This window comes from Phyllobates terribilis, unplaced genomic scaffold (assembly GCF_046119375.1).
Source record: "Phyllobates terribilis strain yellow unplaced genomic scaffold, ASM4611937v1 Scaffold_7__3_contigs__length_470593459, whole genome shotgun sequence".
Taxonomy (NCBI): Eukaryota; Metazoa; Chordata; class Amphibia; order Anura; family Dendrobatidae; genus Phyllobates; species Phyllobates terribilis.
Window position 1 is genome coordinate 408,480,883 of NW_027362767.1, and position 11,730 is coordinate 408,492,612.

General features: G+C 44.1%; 1 pseudogene; it reads right to left on the bottom strand.

Moving 5' to 3' along the window:
- Nucleotides 1–11,350, bottom strand: part of LOC141153280 (3-galactosyl-N-acetylglucosaminide 4-alpha-L-fucosyltransferase FUT3-like) — a 99,880-nt pseudogene extending 88,530 nt beyond the window's left edge.
- Between the last annotated feature and the right edge of the window lie 380 nt (nt 11,351–11,730).

Below are 11,730 nucleotides of genomic sequence, written 5' to 3' on the forward strand. Positions count from 1 at the left end.
AGGACCGGTCGTCCTCCCACGTACTTGTCTTGCTAGCTTTGTGGGCCTGGTCATCTTACTCCTGGGGGTTGGCCCTCTGCCCCAGGGGTTGCTCGTTTAAATTACAGAATCTTGCTTAGTGCCCCACCTTTTGACAGCGGCGGCAGATGGGTTGTCCGTCCTGTTTGTAGCGATCGCTGTTCCTACCTCTGGTCAGGGGAATTCTTCTCTGTCATCGCCACGGGACGTCATCTGGACTGGAAGCCAGCTGGATCTTTTCCTTTGGAGACACTTGCATGGCCTGCACGGTTTTAGTTCGTGTAGCCACACTTTTGGTCAGCTCCTGGATCTGAAGGCGTAGGTCTGCAGATGGGTCATTGTCAAGAGTCTGTGCGTCAGACTCCACAGGTGCTGGGGGAAAGGACGCCACCTCCTAGTGGTATGTGATAGCTGGACGCCGAAGGGATGCAGTGCCGCTTGGGGTTGGTTCTCGCAGCACCCAGATGGCTCGGTCTTTAAATTGCGCAAAGTCCAGATCAGGGTTTTGCAGAGCCATAATGCGCAGCTGTGTCCGGTGAGCGTTAGACAGGAGCCCCTCAATAAACTGCTCAGTTACCAATCTGTCCTCGTCTCGCACACTGTCGGGGTCCACCTGTTTAATGGCCTGCAGCGCCTCCTGCAGGTTTAGAGCATAGTTCCGTACACTGTCCTGCACCCTTTGTTTGCACCAGAAGAGCTTCATTTTAATTTCTGGTGCGATGCGGGTGTCAAAGGTATCCTTCAACCGGGCCAGTATTTCCTTGACAGTGCCTTTGTCCCTGCCCGGCCAGGACTTCCCCTCTCTCTGGGCTGCACCGATTAGCTGTCCTATGAGGATGCTGACTTTTTGCTCCTCAGACAGGGGTACACTTTAAACAAACTGCGCAGTCTCTCCTCAAAGTCGTTCAGGGTGTGCGACTCCCCTGAGTACTGGGGCAACCACACCGCCCCTGGTATATATGGCATCGATAACGGGATTACAGTGGCGGCGGCCGCGGCTGAATCCTCTCCTAGGTTGGGCTTCCTCCTCCCCCCTAGTGAACCTCAGCCAGGTCCTGGGCGTCTGCTGATGCACCAGTATGCTGCTCTGCAGGCGGAAGGATCTCTTACCCGGCGGTTCCGGATCGGGGCCTCCTGCTTCCCCTCGGCTGACGGTAAATGACGTGATAACACAGTTCAGTACAGTCTATGGCACACAGGACCCGGTTATACCAGGCTTCGTGAATCCTGTTTGTGACGCCAAGTTGACGCGCCCCCTGGGCCGTGGGGTACTCGGTGCCGGGGCGGTCGTTGCTAGCGGAGATGTCACAGTGGCGGTGACCCGGTCCGTGACCCAGGGCGGTCAATCAAAAGGGGATTATTTACAGGGGATTTATAGTTTTTATATGAAGTTCGTGACGCCACCTGTGGTATGCGGCTATGTGGAGGTGCCGCTGCGGTGCAGGTCCTCTGGAGCTGATGTTAGTGCAGCAGAGTTGGTGTAGCTCTCCACAGGTAGAGCTTAGCTCCAGGGCTGTGTAGATGTTGTAAATGTTGCTGGGCGTTGTAGTGCAGTGTAGTGCAGGGAGTGATGGTGCAGCAGTAATTCACAGAGACAGTGGGGTGCAGTCTTCAGAGTTTACTCACAGTTGTTAAGTTCCTCAGGTTGCACTGTACAGATTACAGCCTCCCACGTCGCGCTGCGTTCACCAGGACAGGGGTTCAGCCAACCCTCAGGTAATTCAAGAGCACTTCACGGGACCCCTTTCTGTGTGCCTTTCTCAGTCGTCTTCCTGCGCTGGCTCTCACCCTCCTGCCCTGCGTCTCACAATCAGTGTCCCAATCCTGTAGCCTCGGGTCTTGTCGGGCGACCTGCAGTCCTCTGGACCCTCCGTGACCACTTTCTCGGCGATGTAATTGTGGCTGTGGCAACTGCACCTTGCAAGTACTGAAGCCTCCAGTTTCTAGCTGAGCCTTGTAGTTCTCCACTAGTTTAGGGGCCGGTCCCCTCTGTGGCTTGATCCTTCCACACCTGGTAGATCCGGGCGTACGGGTGGTCTCCAGCACTGCCCGTACCCCTAGGATCCCCTCGTTCCTCCTGGAGCCTTCCTTCCTGCTCCTCTCTCCTTCTCAGTCCTGGGCCTCTCTGCTAGACCCACTCTGGGGCAGAGCTCGTGCAGAGCCACTGCTCCCCTCTCTTCTCCTGTCAGACTGGCTTGTCTGACTGTCTTGTCTTTCCAAGATGGTTCCCTCTTTTATACACCACCTTCACAAGTGCTCCCCTGAACTACGTCCTCCACTCACACCCACTACATGGTTCCCCCTCACTTGGTTCCCCTCCACTCCAGCCAGGGACCAGGGACTGTGCTCTCCCTTAGGAGCAATCTCGCCCTGCCCTACTGAAGTGGATGTGTTGGATGCAGGTGTTAGGGTCCCGGGCAGTACTCCATCCTTACCTGAGAGTGGGATACCACACCTCTGGGTGAGATGCAGTACCTCTGTGGCGACTGAACCCTCAGGGGCGACACATATATACCACTGAGTAATGTGCAGTTACCCAGTTGCGGTATGCGCCGCTTACGTCTGAGATGACCTAGACCAGGTATTCAACGCTGATTGTATGGTGGTACATTTAAATAACAGCACACCCCTCACCCTGACCCCCCCCCCCGAAGAAGCTGATGGTGAAAGGAGCTTCGGAGTGAGAGGACACTGATCATATATTTCTTGTTCCTTGGGATAACTGGTTGAATTAAGGTATTTGATGATTTTGGTTCCCATTTTACCTGTCTATTCTAGCATGGGTTGCATTGGGAATTAGGGATGTATGGTGGATTCCAGCACCTTATCTATAGATATAGCTATTAGTAGAGCATTTACTTACCTAATCTTCTCTTAACCTATGCTTGTTTTTTGGATCCAGTATGTGATACATCTGATCATTCATACAGTTAGGTCCATATATATTTGGACAGAGACAACATTTTTCTAATTTTGATTCTAGACATTACCACAATGAATTTTAAACAAAACAATTCAGATGCAGTTGAAGTTCAGACTTTCAGCTTTCATTTGAGGGTATCCACATTAAAATTGGATGAAGGGTTTAGGAGTTTCAGCTCCTTAACATGTGCCACCCTGTTTTTAAAGGGACCAAAAGTAATTGGACAATTGACTCCAAGGCTATTTCATGGACAGGTGTGGGCAATCCCTTCGTTATGTCATTCTCAATTAAGCAGATAAAAGGCCTGGAGTTGATTTGAGGTGTGGTGCTTGCATTTGGAAGGTTTTGCTGTGAAGTAAACATGCGGTCAAAGGAGCTCCCCATGCAGGTGAAACAAGCCATCCTTAAGCTGCTAAAACAGAAAAAACCCATCCGAGAAATTGCTACAATATTAGGAGTGGCAAAATCTACAGTTTGGTACATCCTGAGAAAGAAAGAAAGCACCGGTGAACTCATCAATGCAAAAAGACCTGGGCACCCACAGAAAACAACAGTGGTGGATGATCGCAGAATAATCTCCATGGTGAAGAGAAACCCCTTCACAACAGCCAACCAAGTGAACAACACTCTCCAGGAGGTAGGCGTACCAATATCCAAATCTACCATAAAGAGAAGACTGCATGAAAGTAAATACAGAGGGTTCACTGCACGGTGCAAGCCACTCATAAGCATCAAGAATAAAAAGGCTAGACTGGACTTTGCTAAAAAACATCTAAAAAAGCCAGCACAGTTCTGGAAGAACATTCTTTGGACAGATGAAACCAAGATCAACCTCTACCAGAATGATGGGAAGAGAAAAGTATGGCGAAGGTGTGGCACAGCTCATGATCCAAAGCATACCACATCATCTGTAAAACACGGCGGAGGCAGTGTGATGGCTTGGGCATGCATGGCTGCCAGTGGCACTGGGTCACTAGTGTTTATTGATGATGTGACACAGGACAGAAGCAGCCGAATGAATTCTGATGTATTCAGAGCCACACTGTGTGCTCAGATCCAGCCAAATGCAGCCAAACTGATTGGTTGCCGTTTCATACTTCAGATGGACAATGACCTAAAACATAAAGCTAGGAGTTTATTAAAGCAAAGAAGTGGAATATTTTTGAATGGCCAAGTCAGTCACCTGATCTCAACCCAATTGAGCATGCATTTCACTTGTTAAACACTAAACTTCAGACAGAAAGGCCCACAAACAAACAGCAACTGAAAACCACCACAGTGAAGGCCTGGCAGAGCATCAAAAAGGAGGAAACACAGCGTCTGGTGATGTCCATGAGTTCAAAACTTCAGGCAGTCATTGCCAACAAAGGGTTTTCAACCAAGTACTAGAAATGAACATTTTATTTACAATTATTTAATCTGTCCAATTACTTTTGGTCCCTTTAAAAACAGGGTGGCACATGTTAAGGAGCTTAAACTCCTAAACCCTTCATCCAATTTTAATGTGGATACCCTCAAATGAAAGCTGAAAGTCTGAACTTCAACTGCATCTGAATTGTTTTGTTTAAAATTTATTGTGGTAATGTCTAGAACCAAAATTAGAAAAATGTTGTCTCTGTCCAAATATATATGAACCTAACTGTATATGTATTCAGCATACTGTAGCATCATGGCATGCTTCCGTCATTTATATGTAACATGATTTTGTGTTGCATATCACTTGTAATTAGTTGATATGATGTGAAGCATTTTTTGATACCTACAGATCCCAAGATATTATTAATCTTGATTATAATGTTATGGAAATGTTTAAGCTTACCCTACTTGGCATTCTGCTTTTTTAACTTTTGTGTTTTAATTATGTTCTAATAAAATATATTTTTAAATCGTTGGATAGCTTCTGTACTCAGATATATAATTCTCTGGGTTATTTGGTGAGACATTTAGGTATGAAGTGCCACTTTCTTGAGATTAATTAAGGACACTTGATTAATGAATGGAAGCGCTATACTCACCAATTCCACATGACAAAGGCTTGAAGGCTGTGGACCACTATCTACAGAGTATGGGCTACCAATTCGATAGACACAACACCTTTATTTTAAGAGCTCTTGTATTTTGCCTAACCAGGAACTTTTTACTCCATAGATAGTGGTCCACAGCCTTCAAGCCTTTGTCATGTGGAATTGATGAGTATAGCGCTTCCACGTCTACACTTCCAAGGATCATATCTGATTCCAGACAGACACCATCTAACTTGCTCAACAGGTCTGTTGTGTCACGGACATGCAAACTCAGGGACATCACAAAGGGTTTTTGTATATTATCTAAGTATTGTTAAGGGGACGGTTGCAAACAACTTTATTAAATAATGGAAAGCAACCGAACCCGGGGTCCGCGATGCAGCCTGGTGGACTGCGGCCGAACACCTTCCGGGTGAGAAGGTAAAACAACCAACTTAAATAACAATCCCCTGTGTTACTGCACACCGGAACGGGAATAGGGATTCGCACTATCTCCGTTAACTGCACGAGAGATGTGCAATAAATAATGTGTCTGTAGTCCTGTTACAGCACAGGGACTACACAGTTGGCGCTAGGATGCGTGTGTGACTCACGCCGGCGAATACGTGCTCCCAACCGGCATGCTACCAGACTGAGGAGTATCCCTCCACGTGGCTTACAGGTGGTACCAGGAATAGGGTGTCTGCAGACTGCTCGGGGTGTAGGGCGACCCCTTTGTCGGAGCCAGACTGTCAGATGAAGCTACCTGACTATTTCATCTAAGCCTGCCTATTTCCACTAGACCTGCCTGCCAGAAACTCAATGATCAGAGCGCGCTGCCATGTTTGTGGGCGGGCTTTTTAAAGATTAAGCCCTGCCCACCGTCGCACCATTGGTGACGTTACCCACGACCAATCAGGCGGTGCCAGGTCACCGGATCAGCTGACTCCCAAACCACCAATCACGGTCCGCCATGTCACGGGCATGCTCAGTACAGCGAATCCTGGACTTAGACTTTAGCAGCCCTGTTTCCCTCCGCAACCTATCCTTCATGTTGCTAGGAACAAAGACCCAAGAGACAACCTGTACATCTTGTGGACCAGCTAGGCGTTGGGACTGACAATGATGCTGAGCAGCATAAGACCCAGCTGGACCAGAATGGGAGACCACAGAAGGTTCTGGACCTATTTCAAACCCAGCAAATGCCTGATGCCTAACAGGTACATTCCAAGATTTTGGGTCAGGCTATTTGTTCCTGCAATGATTGGTCTACCTTTTAGGGCAGGGTTCCCCAACTCCAGTCCTCGAGGCCCACCAACAGGTCATGTTTTCAGGATTTCCTTAGTATTGCACAGTTGATAATTACATCACCTGTGCACTACTAAGGAAATCCTGAAAACATGACCTGTTGCTGGGCCTTGAGGACTGGAGTTGGGGAACCCTGTTTTAGGGGATTACACCCATTGTGCACTTTCGGTAAACAATAAAAGGTAGCCATTGTTGGGTGCAGTAGACAGAGGAAGTCTTTTCCCCCCTTATCAACAACACCATTCTCAAGACCCTCATCAACAAGCAGCCTCAAATCTTTGATCGATTTTTTTTGTGGGATTATTAGCTACATAATAGAGATATTATTAGCAAACGTGATACCCCCATTGCTAACCGTGCGAACAAATTTCATAATGGTAACACTGAAAAAATCCATTTCATGGTTTCTGACAAGATCAAACCCCTGATTAAGGGTGTCGATTGGGACCAAAAAAAATCTGCAATAAGAATGCAAATGGATATTTTGGCTGCAAACTATGCAACCAACTGGTCTTAATGAACAGTTGTCCTTCACCTCTTTTCTATGAGATAAAGGGTAAGTGGAGGGATCAGTTATAATAGGGACAGCCGCCGACGAGTGGGGGCGCCATTTGCGCAGTCCCCTAGGGTTCCAACCTCCACAATAGGTAGGCAAAATTAATGGACAGACTTACTCCAGGGATAGAAAAGGATCCTATATCTATATATTACCCCTCACTTCCCATCTCGTCTTTTCCTAACCTGTATTATCACTGATGTCACATTAGTATATCGGACTAGCTAGCTCAAGGCCCCCACTATAATACATTCATAACATATGACTTTCATACTTACCTTTTTGGTTTTGAACTGAAAGAATGGACTCCTAGATTAAAATACATCATATGTAATAAGAGATATACTTTCCACTATGGCTTTATGACATTGATCCAGATGAATTTTGTCCATAACTGCACATTACTCAGTGGTATATGTCCCATCTGATATGGGTTGCCTCACTATCATACGAAACGGGTCAACTGGACAAAATTTGAAACATGCCCCTGATTGAAATTGTCCCCATAGATCCATGCAGACGCACTAGAGGGCAAGCAATTATAGTAACATAGTTTTTAAGGTTGAAGGAAGACTAAGTCCATCTAGTTCAACCCATAGCCTAACATGTTGATCCAGAGGAAGGCAAAAAAAAAACCATGTGGCAAACACAAAGCTCCACACTGGGGAAAAAAATTCCTTCCCGACTCCATACGACAATCAGACTAGTTCCCTGGATCAACGCCCTATCAAGGAATCTAGTATATATAACCTGTAATATTATACTTTTCAAGAAAGGCATCCATGCCCTTCTTAAATTTTAATAGTGAATCACTCATTACAACATCATGCGGCAGAGAGTTTCATAGTCTCACTGCTCTTACAGTAAAGAATCCCCGTCTATGATTACGATTAAACCTTCTTTCCTCCAGACGTAGAAGATGCCCCCTTGTCCCCGTCTCAGGCCTCAGAGTATAAAGATCAGTAGACAGGTCTTTGTACTGTCCCCTCATATACTTGTACATAGTAATAAGATCACCCCTAAGCCTTCTTTTTTCCAAACCAAATAACCCCAAGTGTAATAACCTGTCTTGGTATTGCAGACCCCCCAGTCCTCTAATAACCTTGGTCGCTCTTCTCTGCACCCGCTCTAGTTCAGCTATGTCTTTCTTATACACCGGAGACTAAAACTGTACACAGTATTCTAAGTGTGGTGGCACTAATGACTTGTATAGAGGTAAAATTATGCTCTCCTCATGAGCATCTATGCCTCTTTTAATGCATCCCATTATTTTATTTGCCTTTGCAGCAGCTGCCTGACACTGGCCACTAAACATGAGCTTGTCATCCACCAATACATCCAGGTCTTTTTCAGTTACAGTTTTGCCCAGTGTTTTACAATTAAGCATATAATTATACATTTTATTTCCTCTGCCCAAGTGCATTACCTTACATTTATCCCCATTAAAGCTCATTTGCCATTTATCAGCCCAAGCTTCTAGTTTACATAGATCCTCCTGTAATATAAAATTGTCCTCCTCTGTATTGATTACCCTGCAGAGTTTAGTGTCATCTGCAAATATTGAAATATTACTCTGCATGCCCCCTACAAGGTCATTAATAAATATGTTAAAAAGAAGGGGGCCCAATACTGACCCCTGTGGTACCCCACTTTTAACTGAGACCCAGTCTGAGTGCTTTCCATTAATAACCACCCTATGTTTCCTATCACTGAGCCAATTCTTAACCCACATACATATATTTTCCCCTATCCCCATTGTTCTCATTTTATGTATCAACCTTTTGTGTGGAACCGTATCAAAAGCTTTTGAAAAGTCCATATACACAACATCCACTGCATTACCTTGGTCCAGTCCAGAACTTGTCTCCTCATAAAAACTGATCAGATTAGTTTGACAGGAACGGTCCCTCGTAAACCCATGTTGATATTTGGTCATGAGGTTATTCTTCTTCAGATACTCTAGTATAGCATCTCTTAGGAAACCCTCCAGGATTTTACCCACAGTAGAGGTTAAGCTTACTGGCCTATAATTTCCAAGTTCAGTTTTTGTCCCCTTTTTGAATATTGGCACCACATTTGCTAAACGCCAGTCCTGTGGTACAGACCCTGTTATTATGGAATCTTTAAAGATCAAAAATAATGGTCTATCTATGACGTTACTTAATTCCTGCAGTACTCGTGGGTGTATCTCTGCGTCATGCTGGGATGAGAGATGCCTTGAGCGCTTTCCATCCCACACATGCGCAGTAGCCCTGCGTTTCACTTGCGGTGCAAAGTCCAAATATCCATGTATATCCATGTGACCGATGAACTATGCACCAGAAGTCCATCACAACTGAACCGGTAGTGCGCCGCAAACCGGTATGAGGCGTGCGGTACATATATAGAAATGCAGCAGTCACATGTGGTGACCAAATGAGCCCCCCATGCATTTGACAGTATGAGAGACTGGGAAGAAAACGGCAATAACTCCCCTGATGAATAAGGGAAATGCGTCGGGAGCACGCCTATGCAGGAACACTGACACCTATCAAAGGAGAGTTAAGTAAAAGAAAGATTATCTCCTATAACATGGTGAGGAATCATGAAGTCTACTCTGAGTGTTTGAGTTAGCAAATAATTAACCTCCAATGATTATACACGATTTATGCTATGTGACTAGAGATGGCTGTATTGTAAATAGGTATTGTTAAATCAGCGTCTGTATTGCCTTACATATGAAATGTAAATTGCCTCTGGACAATTCTCATGTAAACATTATAATTACTTACTAAGATACAATAGTGTCCAGGCAAATAGAGCGCAAAAGAATACTGTTTATGGTATGACTAACAGTAGGTTATATATGTTAAGTAACTAAAAACTTGAATATATAACTCCAGTGCCCTCTAATAGGGACCCTAGTACAAAAGGAAGTGAGGTAGTAAGGGGGGTTCGACATACCACATGGAAAAAGTGTGCCGCTGAATATCAATTGAATCTATACTACTGTACTTTAGAGACATATTAACCTTAATAGGGACCATACATCCCGTTTGAGTGGTCTATTTCGTAAACCAGTGAAGGAACGTCAGATACTACTACTCCTGTATACAATACATGGATAATGTGTATTTTTATGTATGTGTTTTGTTTGTTTATGCACACTGCACTTTGGGTGTAATCTATTAGTTGTTAGAGTAATCTAATTAAAAGTTAATTTTTAACCCCTTTCCTATATGAAATTACATTTACTGGTGAATGTATTTTTCACCGTTGAAAGCAAGGTAGAAGTGCAAAAACACTAGTACAAGGTGTGGAGGAGCATTTTTGTTTTTTGTTATTTATTTTGCCTTATATACAAGTCATTACCCTGGAAAAAATGTTTCTTAACAGTTTGTCAGTCCGTAAAAGTGGCGTAATACTCTGACAACATTGTTTACAGCAGTGACTTGGGAGTCAGAGATGCTTCCAGGGGTCTTCCCCATGCTGTTCCCATATCATTTCAGCACTGCTTACATCGATCTGACCAATTTTTAGACCCCCTCCAGACCTCCAGAGGTAGAGGGGGAAGACCGCCGGAAAAATGCTCTGAACTTCAGAAATGCTTGATAACTTCCCATGTCAGATGGTATCTTGGACCAATGGACCCTATATATAGTAGCCACAGTCCTCTGGTTTTGATCACACCTGCACTGAGCAGGGGGCTGGACACGATGTCCCTGGAAGTCTCTTCCAACTCTAACATTCTATGACTCTATGATAATACCCTAGACCTTGTCATTCCCTTTCCTCAAAATATGTCAAACATCTAAAACTACACTAGTTACTCTAAACATATATGCAAAAATCACCTAAAGACAATGCAAAATACACTCTCTATTGATACATTGTAAACCCAACACAAACGCTGCACCTTCTTCGACTTTTCATAAAAGTTTTTTTTGTTCAATAATAAATAACTAACAATTGATAGGTAAAAAGCCAAAGTTTGACGGCTTAGAATGGGATTTACAAATCATTATGTCAGTAGACTTCCAATCATAAGAGCTAAATAATAAAAGCCTTGAAAGTAGAAGGAGGTGGGCGATTTACTTAGGAGGCTCCGTGAGACTTCAGTATCTACTTTAGGCAATTCAACATGAATATCTCGATGTAAAACTGTGCAAGAGAGAAAGTAGTAAAACACAGCAAGTGTGCAGTAAATGATCAAATTACATTCATATTAAATATTAGCTGAGTTCTCTTAGGGCTTAAAGTTAAGTATTCTGTGATGTAACTTGGAGTATTGAACCCCTCAGGAAAATACATGTGATAGATAAGACGTAAAGTATATATGTATACCATTAGTAACTGTATAATCTGTCCCTGACAGACAAGTTAATCAGTCCTCAATGTCTATATGAGGCTCCTAAAACCAATATATTTATCGTTTCCGTAACTGCAGAGATTCCTTACCTTCACTAATTTCACTGAGTAGCAGAAGACTATTATTCATTTTCTGATAGTCACCTCTTTTATCGGAGAATGACAGTCTCTCCTACTCCCTCCCATTTTCAGTTGGTTGTAATTATTGTCAGAACAGGAACAATCTGCCTGAGAAGACGACGTGTAGTGTTGTATCCCGGGGCTTTGTTTCGCTTGTTATTAAAAAATACTATTATTTTCTTGGTGAATTAACCCCTCCAAAACCAAAAAAAATAGAAGTTTATTATTGGTATTATGTTTACTTTCCTCCGCTGATGATTTGACCCAATGGTGTATTGTTCCTTTTTTACTTTTAACCCTTTAGAGCCTTCACCTGGAGCATTATTTTTTTGCACCTTCTTTGATCATGCAATTTCCCAACTTATCGATCTGTAAGACCAACGCTACCTCTATCGCTTTGATGCAATGGGCACAAAAGAACGGAAAGACTAGAAGAAAAAGGAAAAAAAGAAGAC